This window comes from Cetorhinus maximus, chromosome 10 (assembly GCF_964194155.1).
Source record: "Cetorhinus maximus chromosome 10, sCetMax3.hap1.1, whole genome shotgun sequence".
Classification (NCBI taxonomy): Eukaryota; Metazoa; Chordata; class Chondrichthyes; order Lamniformes; family Cetorhinidae; genus Cetorhinus; species Cetorhinus maximus.
Genome location: NC_135888.1, coordinates 136,655,631 through 136,674,801, shown reverse-complemented (window position 1 = coordinate 136,674,801; position 19,171 = coordinate 136,655,631).

Below are 19,171 nucleotides of genomic sequence, written 5' to 3'. Positions count from 1 at the left end.
AATGTAAAAACTTTCATGTTGCCAATATTGTCAGTAAACTTTGAAAAAAATAAACACACTCCTTAGTCTTGCTTTTCCGGCTATTTATAAACATACTAACTTCTGGTTAAAATCCAAACAATCCCTTCAATTATCTAAAACTACAAATTCCCTTCATACCTTACATGCTAAGATAGCATACATGTTTACTCATTAGCATTTCAAGTACATTTCTACACCTAGATTGTTATGATAATTTCAATCTTGCTGACTACTTGACTCCAAATGTAATTAAATCACACAGATAGAACCACCTACACTCACACCCATAAACCTGCTTTACAATAAACCAGAATAATATTCTGAAAAACTATTATTCTTTCATAACAAATTAAATGAGTAAATGGCTCTGAAAAGAGAGACATGTGGCTGAAGCTTCTCATCTCGCATTCATCAAAGACAAATGCAAGAATGCCAAATTTCAAACGATCACAACAATTTGTACTACGAGAGAAAAGGGTACTGATTGATTGGCAAGTCGACTCTGATTGGCTGAGGCATTGCCATGGAGAAAGAAATAGGGATTATAGACTACCCAAGCTCTCAGGTAATTCAAAAAAGGGGTAAGGCTTGAAGATATTCCTGTTGTTTGCGGAGAACAGATCCCTGTGCATAAATGTATCTTAATCCTGGCAAGCATAAATGAGCCATATTATGAGTGCAACTGATTTTGTTAAATTTATTATTAGTGTAGCTATTAGCGCACTCAGGATTGTTCAGTAAGTACTGTATAATCGTGGAATCCCATCTGACAATGGACATTTTGGTTTGCTTTTCAAGCATGGGCTGGTTGACTACAGTCCATACTCTGCTCATTACGAACAACCAAAGGAATATATTGTTTGATTTAATCAGCCAATCACTGGGGCATATGGCCTACGTACTAGGCATCGCACTGCCGCTGAAATTCATGTACTATGTTGCTCAATTGTGTGGTAGGCATAACGGTCTTTTTGGGCTGACAGCAGATTCCTAGATGAAAAGTTTCAGCATCATGTCTCTCTTTCCAGCAATATTCAAGTTCTGTGCTACTAAGTGATTGCTAAAGTCATTTTCAGTTAGTTAAAATCAGGTTATCAGGTTCCTCACAAATGGTGGACTAGATACTCTGATTAAAAAGTCTCATTACTTTGTGATAAACCCATTTTCAGTTACATTAATAAAACTGCACCGAGTTACCATTCTTAAAAACATCAATTTTTTTTAAAAAGGGATAAGATAAACAATTAGGTTCTAAAACATTGCTCTCTTGTGGAATGCCATGGAAGATTTTACATTTGTGATTATGCATAAGAGTTTGAATGGAAGCTTGAATCATAACTTCACTGTGGAATAATTTTCAATACCTCTCTGGCCATAGGAGAGGTGCCAGAGGACTGGAGGACAGCCGATGTGGTACCGTTATTCAAGAAGGGAGGAAGGGATAAACCAGGGAACTACGGGCCAATCAGTCTAACCTCAGTGATGGGAAAATTATTGGAAGCAATTCTGAGGGACAGAATTAATCTACACTTGGAGAGGCAGGGATTAATCAAGGACAGTCAGCATGGTTTTGTTAAGGGGAGGTCATGTCTGACCAATTTGATTGAATTTTTCGAAGAGTTGACCGGATGTATAGATGAGGGCAATGCATTTGACGTAGTCTACTTGGACTTCAGCAAGGTTTTTGATAATGTCCCACGTGGGAGACTGATAACGAAAGTAAGAGCCCATGAGATCCAAGGCAATTTGGAAAATTGGATCCAGAATTGGCTGAGTGGCAGGAAGCAGAGGTTGGTGGTCAAGGGGTGTTTTTGTGACTGGATGCCTGTGTCCAGTGGGGTTCCACTGGGATCAGTGTTGGGTCCCTTGCTGTTTGTGGTATATATAAACAATTTCGACTTGAATGTAGGTGGGTTGATCAGTAAGTTCGCGGATAACACGAAAATCGGAGGGGTGGTAAATAGTGAGGAGGATAGCCTTAGATTACAAAAGGATATAGACGGGCTGGTCAGATGGGCCGATCAGTGGCAAATGGAATTTAATCCAGATAAGTGTGAGGTGATGCACTTGGACAGGACAAACAAGGCATAGGAATACACAATGAATGGTAGGACCCTGGGAAGTATCAAGGATCTGAGAGACCTTGATGTGCATGTCCACCGGTCCCTTAAGGTAGCAGGACTGGTAGATAAGGTGGTTAAGAAGGCCTACAGGATACTTGCCTTTATTAGCCAAGACATAGAATATAAGAGCAGGGAGGTTATGCTGGAACTGTATAAAACGCTGGTTAGGCCACAGCTAGAGTATTGCTTGTAGTTCTCAAATCCGCATTATAGGAAGGATGTGATTGCACTAGAGAGAGTGCAGAGGAGATTTACGAGGATGTTTGCCTGGGCTGAAGAGTTTTAGTTATGAGGAGAGATTGGATAGACTGGGGTTATTTTCCCTGGAGCAGAGGAGATTGAGGGGGGGACATGGTTGAGGTGTATAAAATTATGAAGGGCATAGATAGGGTAGACAGGAAGAAACTTTTCCCCTTGGTGGAGGGATCAATAACCAGTGGGCATAGATTTACGGTACGGGACAGGAGGTTTAGAGGGGATGTGAGGAAGAATTCTTTCACCTAGAAGGTGGTGGGAATCTGGAACTCACTGCCTGAAAGGATGGTAGAGGCAAAAACCCTCATAACATTTAAGAAGTATTTGGATGTGCACTTGTGATGCCACGGCATTCAAGGCTATGGGCCTACTGCTGGAAAATGGGATTAGAATACTTAGATACTTGTTTGACCGGCGCATACCTGATGGGCTGAAAGGCCTTTTTTTGTGCTGTAGACCTCTATGATTCTATGACTCTAATTTGAGTTTAGATTGCTGACTGCGCCCAAAGTAGAATCTCTACCCAGGTATGCTTTATGATATCTGTGGCTTCTTCACTGCCACAAAGACTAGTTATGGCCCAAGTACTCAAGGACCAGCTCGTCTGAGGTCTAAGGATGGGGGAGACTTGATCAAGGAAAGGGAAGCTGTCATTGCCCACTGGGAGGGTGAATTTTGAAGACCTTTTTAATCAAGAATCAATTGTTGATGAGAGTGTTTTCAACTCCATCCCAAAACACCAGTTAGAGATATGCTTGGAACTCTGCCAATGTGTAGGGAGGTGATGAAAGCCATCACACAAATGAATAACAACAAAGCAGTGGGAGGCGATGGAATTCCCACTGAAATCTTTAAGCATAGAGGACAGGAACTACCATTCAATCCTCATGCCCTTATCTTACAGATCTGCAATGAAGATGAAGCCCTGAATGATCTCAAGGACACTTGTGGCAATCTTCAGAAAAGGGGACAAATCCAACTGTGGAAATTATGGAGGCATCTCCCTGCTTCCCATTGCAGGAAAGATTATGGCAACAACCCTTCGAAATCGACTTATTCCACTTGCTGAAGAGCTACTCTCTGAAACTCAATGTGGGTTTAGGCCATCAAGAAACATGGCCGACATGAATTTTACAGCTCACCAACTACAAGCAAAATGTGGTGAACAACATTAACCTCTCTGCATAGTGTTCTTTGACTTGACAAAGGCCTTCGACTTTGTAAATCGTGAGGCACTCTGGAAGGTTCTGCAGAAATATGAATGTCTCCAAAATGTGTTACCACCCTTCGTCTGCTTCATGATGATATGCAAGCGGTGATCCTTAACAATGGGTCCATTACAGCCCTTTTGAGGTTAAGACAGGAGTCCAACAAGGTTGAGTCCTCACCCCAACTCTTTTTTCAATCCTCCTTGCTGCCATGCTCTGTCTGATTAAAGACAAGCTCGCTGATGGAGTGCAGCTTATTAATCGAATATTCCGTAAACTATTTCATCTGAGATGACTCCAATCAAAAACTAAGACCACTCTGACCTCAGTCATTGTGCTGCAGTAAGCGCTGTGTCAGAAATGGATCTCCAGAGAATTGTCGATTACAGAGGCCTTCAAGAAGATGGGACTTACACTCAACATTCAGAAGACCAAAGTCCTCCATCAGCAAGCTCCAAATGCACACGTCCCAGCCCCATTGATTAGGATTCATGATGAGTGCCTGGAAAACGTGGAACATTTCCAGTGCCTTGGAAGTTATCTTTCACAGAAGGCTGACACTGGCGAAGAAATCCAGCATTCCCTGTAATCCACTGGTGCAGCCTTTGGTCATGTGAGGAAGCGAGTGTTTGAAGATCGTGACATCAAAACTGAAACCAGGCTCATGGTTTTCCATGCAGTCGTGGTCCGTTCCTTACTGTATGGGGCTGAAACATGGACAACGTATAGGAGGCATTTCAAAGCAGTGAAGTTATACCCTCAATGCTGCCTGCGGAAGATTTTACAGATTTAGTTGGAGGGCAGTTGCATCAACATCAGTGTCTTCTCACATGCAGGCACCACAAGCATCGAGGCTACAGTCATCCACCATCAGCTTCATTGGGTTGGTCATATACTTTGGATGTCAGATTCCAGGCTTCCAAAACAGATCTTTTTCTCCCAGCTCAGCCAGATCCACCAGAGGAGGATGGAATAAGTGCTTCAAGGGTGTGCTGAAAGCCAGCATGAAGAAATGCGACATTGACATCAATTCCTGGGAGACCATCGCCTCAGATCCCAGAATTCTGAGACCCAATGTTGACAAAAATGAAGAGGAAAAATGAGAGCAGCAAAAAGAACACACCGTGACCCGAGTTAATAATATACAACCAGACAACCCACATGAAAGTCTGCAGATCCCAAATGGCCTCATTAGTCGTCTTCGGACTCATGCAAGACAATCAACCTCACCTGCAAGGAGTATGCAATAATAACAACAAAGTTTTATGTGGCTTTTAAACCTCAATATTAAAATGTTCCCTTGACTGATACATTGCCAACCGTACCTTGCGATTAAGTCGCTCAGGACCAAACATAAATTAATTTCATTGTTTGGTTTCAAGAAACAAAATAAAAATGCTGCATTCTTGAATAATAATTTGCAGGATTAAAGCATTTTTGATTCAAAATCATTTAGTTGCTTTTTGCAGAGCTGATCAATTAAGAAAATTAATTATATTTAGACTTGAAATTAAAAATGTTCTCAGCTCAATAATTGAATCCAGTTCTTGTTTGATTTTCAATTAATGGGATAATTATGCAACAATTCCCTCCATTCCAATTAATCCTTCATCTCAGGCAAATTCTTGAGTCATTATATTCCTGCTATTTGGAATTCACTGCCCAAACCCTTTCACGTTATTGTCTGGCACTCCTCCTTTCAGAGCCTCTTGATGCCTCTGTTTGCATTTAAAGCATTGTCACACTGCTCATAGGAACAAGTTGTGGAGTTTTCAATAGGAGGATGAATGTTGATCCTGAAGCCCTACGTGCTTACGAAGGTGTATTAGAGATTATCAGACGCGGATAAAATGAGGCTTGAGTATTCCTGAAAAGAAGAGACATGTTTAAGCTTTTAATTTTGTCCTCATCAGGGCATGTTACAAGAATACCAAAATAAGGGGAAAACAACAATTTATACTGTGTGTGATGAGAGTGCTGATTGGTTGGCAAATGGCATTGCCATTGAGAATGCACCACTGATGGTGACTGACAGTTAACTGCCGAGCATTATTTGAAATTTAAACCAGGCAGCTTGGCCCTGATTGGTCAAGGCGTTTCCCTGAGGACTGAGCCAGCAAGGCTATCGCACGCCAATGAAAAATCCGACTTATTGCACTAGGCTATCATGTTCAAGTTATAACTACTTCCCCTCCCTCAAAAACAATTCATTCTTGGGATATGGTTGTCCCAGGTATTTATTGTCCATCATTAGTTGTCTTTGAGAATGTCATGGTGGGCCTCCTTTTGAACCATTGTCATCCCATGTAGTGAAGGTATTCCTACAATGCTATTAGATAGGGAGTTCCAGGATTTTGACCCAGCAGCAAAGAAGGAACGATCATATATGTCCAAGTCGGGATAAAATGCGACTTGAAGGAAATTTTGAAGATGATGGTGTTCCCATGCACCTGCTACCCTTGTCCACCTTGGTGATGAGGGTCAGAGGTTTGCAAGGTACAGAAGAATTCTTAACAAAAACAAAAACAAAAATACTTGGAAAAACTCAGCAGGTCTGGCAGCATCTGCGGAGAGGAACACAGTTAACATTTCGAGTCCTCATGACCCTTCAATAGAACTAAGTAAAAATAGGAAAGGGGTGAAATATAAGCTGGTTTAAGGGGGGTTGGGGGTTGGGACAAGAAGAGCTAGGTAAAGGACCAGTGATAGGTGGAGATAACCAAAAGATGTCACAGACAAAAGGCCAAAGAGGTGTTGAAGGTGATGATATTATCTAAAGGAATGTGCTAATTAAGGGTAGAAAGCAGGACAAGCAAGGTACAGATAGCCCTAGTGGGGGTGGGGTGGGGTGAAGGAATCTAAAAAGGCTAAAAGATAGAGATAAAACAATGGGTGGAAATACATTTAAAATTAGTAGAAATAGGTGGGAAAAGAAAAATCTATATAAATTATTGGAAAAAACAAAAGGGAGGGGGAAGAAACGGAAAGGGGGTGGGGATGGAGGAGAGCGTTCATGATCTAAAATTGTTGAACTCAATATTCAGTCCGGAAGGCTGTAAAGTGCCTAGTCGGAAGATGAGGTGCTGAAGAATTCTTGATGAGTTACTGCAGTGCATCTTGTAGATGGTACACATTGCTGCCATTGTGTGCTGGTGGTAAAGGAAGTGAATGTTTAAAGTAGTGGATGGGATGCATAGCCCTCTCACCCCATAAACCAGTGTGGAAAGGGTGCCTTGTCTTTCCATCCAACAGCTGATGCCAACTTGTGAAGACTATTCTTATACTGAAGGTAGTGATCTCAGACCGCGGCAGTATCATATATCGCAGAGCCAGCAGACCAAAGTTATATTGCCAGATCCATGTTGCACTTAGTAAAATATTCCAAGGGCAGAATTTGTAGCTTTGTGTACGGGCGTGCTCGGGCGAGTGTCCCAACATCATCCCGCGCTCGCGCAATATTTCAGTCAGCGGATGGGCAAATCTGCCGTGCAGACTTTGCGTTTTTGGTGAAACCTCATCCAAGGGTGGGATGAGGCTTCCGTTATTAAACAAAACAAAATAACAAAGTATGGACAGAACTTTCATCATGTACATGTTTGGGTGACTGATTCTGATGCGTGGACATTTTTTTTCCCAGATTTTAAAATTTTTATTTCTTGCTTTTAAATTCTTCGGCTCCCTGAAGCAGCTCTCTGCCTTCAGGGGGCTTTCATTTCGTGCTCCGCGAGGCCCACACCCGCCCTCCTCCCACCCCCACCTGGAAAGCGCTGAGCATTTTAGCGTACATTTCATGCTGGCCGGCCGTTAATTGACCCCCGACCACGATTTCATGCTGGCTGGCCATTAATTGGCCAGCCAGCATGAAATCGTGGTCAGGGGGCCAATCGTGGGTCAGTTCCCCAGCCGCTCCCAAGCCCGTCAATTGCGCCCACACGCTGACCTAAAAACCCTGCCCAAAGCATTTCACAAGAGAAATTCAAGCTGAACGAGCAAAGGACAACAAAAATAAAGTTTATTAAAAGGGAAGGAAACAAAATTTGAGATCAGACTAGCCAGGAATATAAAACAGATTTAAAAAGCTTTGACAATTATATAAAAAGGAGGAGAGTAGCTAAAGTAAACATTAGTCCCTTAGTGGCAGAGACATGAGAAATTGTTATAGGGGATGAGAAAATGACAGAGACGTTGATCAAATATTTTGTGCCTTCACAGTAGCATACACACATTACATACCAGAAATAAAGGATTACCAAGGGGTCTATAAGAGGGGAACTTAAAGCAATTGCTATCAGCAGAGAAAAAGTAATAGAGAAATTTAAGGGACTAAAAGCTGACAAATTCCAAGGACTTGATGGCCTACCTACCAGGGATGTAAAAGAGAGATAGTGGATATGCCGGTTATGATTTTCCAAAATTCCCTAGATTCTACAGCAATTCCAGAGGATTGGAAGTCATCAAATATGACACCACCATTCAAGGAAGTGGTGAGAGAGAAAACACGGAACTACAGACCATTTAGCCTAACATCAGTCATCAGGAAAGTGCTGGAATCTGTTATTAAGCAAGTCTTAACAATGCACTTAAAAAATCATAATATAATCAGACAGAGTTAAGATGCTTTTATGAAAGGGAAATCACATTTGACAAAATTATTTTTTAGGATGTAGCTATTAGAGTAGATAAAGGGGAACCAGTAGATGTAGTGAACTTGGGTTTGCAAAAGACATTAGAGAAGATGCCGCACAAAAGGTTAATACATAAGATAAGTGCTCATGGAGTTGGGGGTAATATATCAGCATGGATAGAGGGTAGGTTAATGGACAAGACGCAGAGGCTAGGGAGACATGAACCATTTTCAGGGTGACAGGCTTCAACAAAGCGGAGTGCGACTAGGATCAGTGCTGGGGCATAAGCTATTTTCAATCTATATTAATAACTTAGATGAGAGACTGAGAGCAGTGTATCAAGTTTGCTGACTATACAAAGCTAATTGGGGATGTAAGCTATGAAAAGGACACAAAGAGGCTCAAACAGATGTAGACAGATCAAGTAGTTGGGCAACAAGATGGCAACAAGATAGCAGTTGGAATACAATGTGGCGAAGTGAGAGATTATTAACTTTGGTAATAAGAATAGAGAACAGAATTTTTTTTTAAAAAGCGCAAAACTTTTAAGTGTTAATGTTCAAAGAGACTCAGGTGTTCTTGCATTTATATAATGTCTTTGATGTAACCAAAACATCCTTTGGTGCTTCACAGAAGCATGATAGAGCAAAATATGGCCTGAAGCCACATCAGGAGATGATTGGGCAGATGATGAAAACAGTTGGTCAAAGAGTAGATCTTAAGGAGTGTCTTAAAGAAGGAGGGAGAAGTAGAGAGGCAGACAGGTTCAGAGAGGCTATGCCAGAGTTCAGGACCTTAACAACTGAAAGCACAGTCACCATTGAGGGAGCGGTTAAAATTGGGGATGCTCAAGAGGCCAGAATTAGAAGACCATAGGTGTCTCAAAAGGTTATAGAGATGAAGAAAATTACAGAGATAGAAGGGGTGAGGTCATGAAAGGATCTGAAAGCAAGACTGAGAATTCTAAAATTGAAGCATTGCTTATCCAGGAGCCAGTGTAGGTCAACGAGCACAGGGATGATTTTTGTTTTATTCATTCAAGGGATGTGGGCGTCGCTGGCTGGGCCAGCATTTATTGCCCATCCCTAATTGCCCATGAGGAGGTGATGGTGAGCTGCCATCTTGAACCGCTGCAGTCCATGTGGTGTAGGTACACCCACAGTGCTGTTAGGGAGGGAGTTCCAGGATCTTGACCCAGTGATAGCGAAGGAACGGTGATGTATTTCCAAGTCGGGATAGTGAGTGGCTTGGAGGGGAACTTGCAGGCGGTGATGTTCCCATGTATCTACTGCCCTTGACCTTCTATATGGTAGTTGTCTTGGGTTTGGAAGGTTCTGTCTAAGGAGCCCTGGTGTGTTTCTGCAGGGCATTTTGTAAATGGTACACACTGCTACCACTGTGTGTCGGTGGTGGAGGGAGTGAATGTTTGTGGATGGGATGCCAATCAAGCAGGGCTGCTTTGTCCTGGATGATGTCAAGCTTCTTGAGTGTTGTTGGAGCTGCACTCATCCAGGCAAGGGGGTAGTGAACAGCATTTGGCGCAAATTAGGACATGGACATCAGAGTTTTGGATGACCTCAAGTTTATGGAAGGTAGAAATATGGGAGGCCAGTCAGGAGTGCATTAAAATAGTCAAGTCTAGAGATAACAAAGATATGGATGAGGGTTTCAGCAGCAGAAGAGCTGAGGCAGTGGCAGAGACAGGGGATGTTACAGAGGTGCATATAGGCGGTCATAATAATAGTGCGAATATGTGGTCAGAAGCTTATCTCAGTGTCAAATATGGCACCAAGTTTACAAACAGACTATTTCAGCCTCAGATAGTTGACGGGGAGAGGAATGGAGTCAGTAGCTAGGGGAATGGAGTTTGTTGTGGGGACCCAATAGAATGTTCAGTCTTCCCGAAATTTAAGTAGAAAAATTTTCTGCTGATCCAGTATTGGATTTCAGGTAAATAGCCTGATGTTTAGAGACAGCAGAGAGTTCAAGATGGGTAGAGGTGAGGTAGAGGTAGGTGTCAACAGCGTACAAATGGAAACTGATATGGTTTCAGATGATGACTGAGGGGCAGCATGTAGTGAAGAAATATGATAGCGTCATAGGTTGGTCCTTGAGGGACACCAGAGATAACTGTGCAGGAATGGGAAAAGAATCAATTGATGTCAATTTTCTGCTTATGATTTGTGATGGAAGTATAATAACTTTCATAATATTTTCTGGTTTATTGTGAAGTAGGTTTATGGGTGTGATTATAGTTGCACCTATCTGTGTGATTTAATTACATTTGGAGTCAAGTAGACGGCAAGCTTGAAATCATCAGAAGAAGCTAGGTGTAGGAATGTGCTTGACATGCTAATGAGTAAACATGGATTCTGGCTTGGCATGTAAGATGTGAAGGGAATTTGCATTTTTAGATAGATGAAGGGATTGTTGGATTTCAAAGGGATGTTAGTCTGTTTGCAACTAGCCAGATAAGCAAGGCTAAGGAGTGTATTTATTTTTCCCGAAGGTTACTGAACATATTGGCAACATAAAAGTTTTATATTATGAGGAAGATACAGTCTCAAAGGCATCTGAAACAATAGGATTTACATATTAAAGAGAAAAAAGCATATATAAATGAGAATGAAAGGCTATTTGGGAGAAGGCCATGTGAAACAGCCTTCAAGAAGCCTCTGACCATTTGTGCATCAGTCTTCTATGTAAAATAACTGAAGGTGGAGAAGCCATTTGGAATTCCACCGTCAATTGGGTATTGTGTTAATTCGCTGGTTCTGTTCTAAATCTAAAATCTATTTGGACTGTTGCTGTAAAGGGGGTATAACTGGGAGTCAGGTTAGCTAGGGATTTTAGGATTTGTTATAATAGTAAGTAACTATAGTCGTATATATGTGCTTGAAATCTCTTATTTTTGATAATAAATATTTTAATTTAATTTTTAAAATCTCTAAAGGTCTTGGTAGGCTCATTACTTCACAATTCACTGCACGCATATTCTCATAATAAAAACAAATTGCAAAACTGTTGTGATACGTGACCAAGTTTCCCTTGTGGATTTGGTCCACCTGTCACACATCACCTGCCACATCATAACAAATTACATAGATAAGAATGGAACCAGGTGAGTGCAGTCCCACCCAGTAGGATGACAGTGGAGAGGCATTGGAGGAGGATGCTGTCATCAACCATGTTAAAGGTTGCAGGCAAGTTGATAAGGATGACAAGGGATAGTTTGCCTTTGTCATTGTCACATAGGATGGCATTTGTATTCTGATAAGAGCTACAGAGATAGGAAGGAAGAAAAGATGTACAGTAACTTGCACATAAACATGAAAATTTATGATTTGAGGCATTGGTGGAGCCAATGTAAGTCAGCAAGCAAAACTATAGTGGCATTTTCACTTTGCATGTAATGGTCAGTGCTGTTGTGTAGAAGCCTAAAGCCCACATCTCCTTCCCATTTTCATCACTGACCTTGAAGACAGTATTACGCAACAATGTACTTTGCATACGATGCTGAAATGTGTCAGGAAGCACACTAAATTGATTAAGAATTGAACTGTTTTTCAGGCAATTCACATTTAAGGACATTGAAATGGAACTCCATCTGAGTCCCCTCGCAATGTAACAGAGCAAATCTATTTCTGCAAAGAAACAAAGGTCTAACAGTTCACTAGCGCTGAATGGGAATTCCTTGGCAGTCCGATAACAAACTTAAGTCAGGCAAAGGAGTGCAGTGGTTATGGTCTGAGACTAAACACACAGTGGTCATCGTTTCCTACCGCACCATCACACATTCAGAATTTGAATCCTGAAGAATTTGGTAAACTGAAAGCTGGTATTGGAAAAATTGACTCTAAGAATTGCTGGCTTCTTGTAAAAATTCAACTGATTCCCTATTGTCCTTTAAGGGTGGAAATCGTCACCTCTACCTGGTATGAGCTACACCTGTGACCTTTGTAGTATTGGATTACCTGTATAATGAGAATAAATAATTAAAACCAAATAAAGGCAACTTGAGTTTCATCCACAGATGAAGGCCTTTGAATCCCAGGCAGTGATCTCTCCAATTTATTTGTACTTCTTGCTGCTATTCCTAGTCAAGGCCCATTGAGGAGAAATCTCTTCATTCAGAGAGTTGTGAATTTTTGGAATACTCTACCCCTCAAGAGTTGTGGATGTTCGGACGTTGAGTATATTCGAGTCAGAGATTGAGAGATGTTTGGATACTAAGAGATTGAAAGGACCTGGGAAGAGTGTGAGAAGGTGGAAGATCAACCATGCTTTCACCAAATGGTGGAGCAGGCTCAAAGCGTTGATCGGACTACCCCTGCTCCTATTTCTTATATTCTTATATTAAAAGGGCAGTAACTTAACTCTAAATCCTGGCTTTTCAGCCTTGAGGCTGGTAGGTGGAGTCGGAAAAATGCAGATTCGGGAAAAGGCAGGATCTTCATCAAAGGCTGGGGGCTGGGAACGGATTGGACTCAGGCTAAATGACCCAGGAAGAAGTGTGGATGTGCTACAGGGGTTGCCGGGTGCTGAGGCAAACTGTTTAAAAGGCTCACCTCACTGCAGTAGGACTTATACCCAGTTAAAATAAAAACAGGAAGGCCCTCCAGCCCTCACCCCTCACACCCCCTCAGCCTCCAAACACTCCCCGTTCCCCATCCACCTCATGCCCCCCACGTACCCCCATGGCCCCTCATGCCTCCAGTACAAAGCTCTGCCTTCCACCAACCCCTCTATGGCCCCTCATGCCCTTTATGCCAAGCTATGGCATTTCAATGCCCAATGACCCCGATACACTTTCTAGAACCAATGAATCCGATAGTGATTAGGGATATGTGTAAAAATAAAGCTTTGGGAAACAGTGATCCATTCGTAACTTTCTCCTATGTTTGAAAAAGTCTCACTGTGAGCTAATAAATGTCTTAATCATCCAGACCCTTTAAAGTATCAAAACACAAACCACAAATCCTTGAAACCACTTAACTTGTATAAACAAACATTGTGAAATTGGCATTCAGAGATCAAAGAGCCTGAGCTGCCAATTAAACAATGTTTCCTCTGGGGAGAAGGTGTTCTGGTGCTCGAATAGCTGTCTGAGCTTTCAGCCAAGTACACATAATAAGGCTTGGCTGACAGCCCAGCCAACCATTAACATTGTTGAAAAAGCTATGATATTCTTATACACCTCTACAAATTTCCCCTCAGTCTCCTTTGCTCCAAGGAGAACAAACATAGCTTCTCCAACATGACATTTTGGCTAAAATCCCTTAAGGATTCTTGAGGATCTCCACATCTTTCCTGAAGTGTAGTAACCAGAACTGGACACAATGCTCCAGTTGTGGCCAAACCATAGCTTCATGAAAGTTCAGCATAATTTCCCTGTTTTTGTAGCCAATACCTCTACTTATCAAGCTCAAGCTCAATATCCCAAATGCTTTTCTAACTACTCTCTCAAAATGTCCTTCCACCCTCAAAGATCTATGCATATCTACCCTCATGTCCTTCTGTCCCTGAACACTCTTTAGGCCTTTGCCATGAAGTCTAACTTGCCCCTCTCTATCCCCTCTGTCAAAATGCATCACCTCACATTTTAAAAGCTCTTCATTGGCTGTGAAACATTTTGGGATGTGCTGTAGGGCTATATCAATGCAAATACTTTCTATTTGCTTGTGTCAATAACTTCAGAGACGCCTGTGGAATCTGCCTTATTTAGTAGATATCAGGTCCTCTGGGGGCTGTCCGTTGTCTTAATTGTTTTGGTTCAGTTTACTAAAAGGCAATCCATTAGCCCCAGGCATATTTCATGCTAGGCAACAACACTCTGACTCACTCCATCTTTTTGTTCTGTTGTTGTTCTGTTCAATTCTCCACCAGGTGTTTGCTGCATTTTAACAAATACACAACAGGGATTTAAACAGATTTTCTTTTTTTTTAAAGCTCATAATCAACGTCAAATTAAAACATAGACAAAAGAGGAGAGTAATGATTATTGCCTGACATGTTGCAAGGGAAGCTTTTCATTCCCAGTGTGCAATCCTGATGTATCCGCTCTCAGTAATCTACAGAAGAGTTGCATCAGCTCATTGGTAAAATTTGAGATGGCAACTTGGGACACAAGTTGGAGGATAAAAATATTATTTCTATCGGTTCCTTATCATGGCATTCATTCCTTATCATTGCATTCATTCCTTATCAGGCAGATACAGCTAGCAATTAGGAAAGGCAAGGGGTATATTAGGATAAAAACAAAAAGCTAAAAGCTACTGTGGATGCTGGAAATCCAAAACAAAATAAAAACAGAATGACCTGGAAAAACTCAGCAAGTCTGGCAGCATCGGCGGAGAAGAAATCAGTCAACGTTTCGAGCCCTCATGGCCCTTCAGCAGAACTGAAGCATAGTTTCAACAAGGGAGAAATATAAATTGGTTTAAGGTGGGTGGGGGGGAAGAGACACATTGAGGGTGTGGTGTGAGCAGATAATCAAAAGATGTCAGAGACAAAAGGGTCAAAGAGGTGTTGAAGGTGGTGGTCTTTGTCTGAGAAAAGTGCTAATTAAGAATGCAAGACAGGATATTCAAAGTACAGCTCTAGTGGGGGTGGGGTGGAAAGACTAAAGGTTTTAGTTTTAGATTTAAAAATAATGGAAATAGGTGGGGAAAGAAGAATCTATATAAATTATTGAAAAAAAAAGGCGGGTGGGGGGGGGGAAAGAAACGGGGTGGGGATGGGGGGAGGGGGGTTTAAGATCTAAAGTTGTTGAATTCAATATTCAGCCCAGAAGGCTGTAAAGTGCCTAGTCGGAAGATGAGGTGCTGTTCCTCCAGTTTGCGTTGGGCTTCACTGGAACAATGCAGCAAGCCAAGGACAGACATGTGGGCAAGAGAACAGGGTGGAGTGTTAAAATGGCAAGCGACAGGGAGGTTTGGGTCTTTCTTGCGGACAGACCGCAGGTGTTCCGCAAAACGGTCGCCCAGTTTGCGTTTGGTCTCTCCAATGTAGAGGAGACCGCATTGGGAGCAACGAATGCAGTAGACTAAGTTAGGGGAAATGCAAGTGAAATGCTGCTTCACTTGAAAGGAGTGTTTGGGCCCTTGGACGGTGAGGAGAGAGGAAGTGAAGGGGCAGGTGTTGCATCTTCTGCGTGGGCATGGGGAGGTGCCATAAGTGGGGGTTGAGGAGTAGGGGGTGATGGAGGAGTCCTCCTCCATCACCCCCTACTCCTCAACCCCCACTTATGGCACCTCCCCATGCCCACGCAGAAGATGCAACACCTGCCCCTTCACTTCCTCTCTCCTCACCGTCCAAGGGCCCAAACACTCCTTTCAAGTGAAGCAGCATTTCACTTGCATTTCCCCTAACTTAGTCTACTGCATTCGTTGCTCCCAATGCGGTCTCCTCTACATTGGAGAGACCAAACGCAAACTGGGCGACCGTTTTGCGGAACACCTGCGGTCTGTCCGCAAGAAAGACCCAAACCTCCCTGTCGCTTGCCATTTTAACACTCCACCCTGTTCTCTTGCCCACATGTCTGTCCTTGGCTTGCTGCATTGTTCCAGTGAAGCCCAACGCAAACTGGAGGAACAGCACCTCATCTTCCGACTAGGCACTTTACAGCCTTCTGGGCTGAATATTGAATTCAACAACTTTAGATCTTAAACCCCCCTCCCCCCATCCCCACCCCGTTTCTTTCCCCCCCCCCACCCGCCTTTTTTTTTCAATAATTTATATAGATTCTTCTTTCCCCACCTATTTCCATTATTTTTAAATCTAAAACTAAAACCTTTAGTCTTTCCACCCCACCCCCACTAGAGCTGTACTTTGAATATCCTGTCTTGCATTCTTAATTAGCACTTTTCTCAGACAAAGACCACCACCTTCAACACCTCTTTGACCCTTTTGTCTCTGACATCTTTTGATTATCTGCTCACACCACACCCTCAATGTGTCTCTTCCCCCCCACCCACCTTAAACCAATTTATATTTCTCCCTTGTTGAAACTATGCTTCAGTTCTGCTGAAGGGCCATGAGGGCTCGAAACGTTGACTGATTTCTTCTCCGCCGATGCTGCCAGACTTGCTGAGTTTTTCCAGGTCATTCTGTTTTTATTTTGTAAGGGGTATATTAGTATTTATTGCAAGGGGATCGGAGTATTAGAGAAGGAAGACTAGCTGTAATGATATAGGGATTTGGTGAGATTACGCTTTAGCAGACAACAACAAGAGTTGCATTTATATAGCACCTTTTAAAGTAGTAAAACATTAAGCTGAGTTTGGTGATGCCACAGTTGCCGAGGTTGCACTTCCCGTGCCTGTATTTTCACTGCCTGTGATGCCAAAGCCAGTGACTGAAGAGCACAGATTATTAAAATGCAATAGATCTGTGGAAAAGCTGAAGCACATTTATGAATTCTCTTTGGATTAGAGTGTTATGTCAGGCCCAAGCAGAGTAAACTCAAATGGGACTCAGTAAACTCTGCTTACATTTTGCTGTACATTATTTCCCTGACAGCTAAACATGTTCACATGTGCTTACGCTATAATTTCCTGCATTAGAACCTTGCAAAATCTGATTGTTTCTATTATTCATTCATGAGATGTAGACGTCTCTAGCGGCGAGGGTTGGGGAGAGGGGCAGCGAGGGCTGGGGAGAGGGGCAGTGAGGGTCTGGGGAGAGGGGCAGTGAGGGTTGGGGAGAGGGGCAGTGAGGGTTGGGGAGAGGGGCAGTGAGGGTTGGGGAGAGGGGCAGTGAGGGCTGGGGAGAGGGGCAGCGAGGGGTGGGGAGAGGGGCAGTGAGGGTTGGGGAGAGGGGCAGTGAAAGCTGGGGAGAGGGGCAGTGAAAGCTGGGGAGAGGGGCAGTAAGGTCTGGGGAGAGGGGCAGTAAGGTCTGGGGAAGAGGAGCAGTGAGGTTCTGGGGAGATGGGCAGTGAAGGCTGGGGAGAGGGGCAGCGAGGGCCAGGGAGAGGGGCAGTGAGGGTTGGGGAGAGGGGCAGCGAGGGCTGGGGAGCGGGGCAGCGAGGGCTGGGGAGAGGGGCAGCGAGGGCTGGGGAGAGGGCAGCGAGGATGGGGAGAGGGGCAGCGAGGGCCGGGGAGAGCGGCAGCGAGGGTTGGGGTGAGGGGCAGTGAGGGTTGGGGAGATGGACAGCGAGGGTTGGGGAGAGGGCAGCGAGGGTTGGGGAGAGGGGCAGCGAGGGTCTGGGGAGGGGGCAGCGAGAGTTGAAGAAAGGGGCAGTAAGGGTTGGAGAGAGGGGCAGTGAGAGTTGGGGAGAGGGGCAGTGAGGGCTGGGGAGAGGGGCAGTGAGGGCTGGGGAGAGGGGCAGTGAGGGTTGGGGAGAGGGGCAGTGAGGGTTGGGGAGAGGGGCAGTGAGGGTTGGGGAGAGGGGCAGTGAGGGTTGGGGAGAGGGGCAGTGAGGGCTGGGGAGAGGGGCAGCGAGGGGTGGGGAGAGGGGCAGTGAGGGTTGGGGAGAGGGGCAGTGAAAGCTGGGAGAGGGGCAGTGAAAGCTGGGGAGAGGGGCAGTAAGGTCTGGGGAGAGGGGCAGTAAGGTCTGGGGAGAGGGGCAGTGAGGTCTGGGGAGATGGGCAGTGAAGGCTGGGGAGAGGGGCAGCGAGGGCCAGGGAGAGGGCAGTGAGGGTTGGGAGAGGGGCAGCGAGGGCTGGGGAGCGGGGCAGCGAGGGCTGGGGAGAGGGGCAGCGAGGGCTGGGGAGAGGGGCAGCGAGGGATGGGGAGAGGGGGCAGCGAGGGCCGGGGAGAGCGGCAGCGAGGGTTGGGGTGAGGGGCAGTGAGGGTTGGGGAGATGGACAGCGAGGGTTGGGGAGAGGGGCAGCGAGGGTTGGGGAGAGGGGCAGCGAGGGTCTGGGGAGGGGGGCAGCGAGAGTTGAAGAAAGGGGCAGTAAGGGTTGGAGAGAGGGGCAGTGAGAGTTGGGGAGAGGGGCAGTGAGGGCTGGGGAGAGGGGCAGTGAGGGCTGGGGAGAGGGGCAGTGAGGGTTGGGGAGAGGGGCAGTGAGGACTGGGGAGAGGGGCAGTGAGGGCTGGGGACAGGGGCAGTGAGGGTTGGGGAGAAGGGCAGTGAGGACTGGGGAGAGGGGCAGCGAGGGCTGGGGAGAGGGGCAGCGACGGCTGGGGAGAGGGCAGTGAGAGTTGGGGAGAGGGTCAGCGAGGGTTGGGGAGATAGGCAGCGAGGGTTGGGGAGAGGGGCAGCAAGGGTTGGGAGCGGGGCAGCGAGGGCTGGGGAGAGAGGCAGCGAGGGCTGGGGAGAGGGGCAGTGAGCGTTGGGGAGAGGGGCAGCGAGGGTTGGGGAGAAGGGCAGCGAGGGTTGGGGAGAGGGGCAGTGAGGGTTGGGGGAGAGGGGCAGCGAGGGCCGGGGAGTGGGGCTGCGAGAGTTGGGGAGAGGGGCACCGAGGGTTGGGGAGAGGGGCAGCGAGGGTTGGGGAGAAGGGCAGCGAGGGTTGGGGAGAGGGGCAGTGAGGGTTGGGGAGAGGGGCAGCGAGGGCCGGGGAGTGGGGCTGCGAGAGTTGGGGAGAGGGGCACCGAGGGTTGGGGAGAGGGGCAGCGAGGGCTGGGGAGAGGGGCAGCGAGAGTTGGGGAGAGGGGCAGCGAGGGTTGGGGAGAGGGGCAGCGAGGGTTGGGGAGAGGGGCAGCGAGTGTTGGGGAGAGGGGCAGCGAGGGCTGGGGAGCGGGGCAGCGAGGGCTGGGGAGAGGGGCAGCGAGGGCTGGGGAGAGGGGCAGCGAGGGATGGGGAGAGGGGCAGCGAGGGCCGGGGAGAGCGGCAGCGAGGGTTGGGGAGAGGGGCAGTGAGGGTTGGGGAGAGGGGCAGCGAGGATTGGGATGATGAACAGTGAGGACTCGGGGAGAGAGGCAGTGAGGGTTGGGGAGAGTGGCAGCGAGGGCCGGGGAGAGGGGCAGCGAGGGTTGGGGAGAGGGGCAGTGAGGG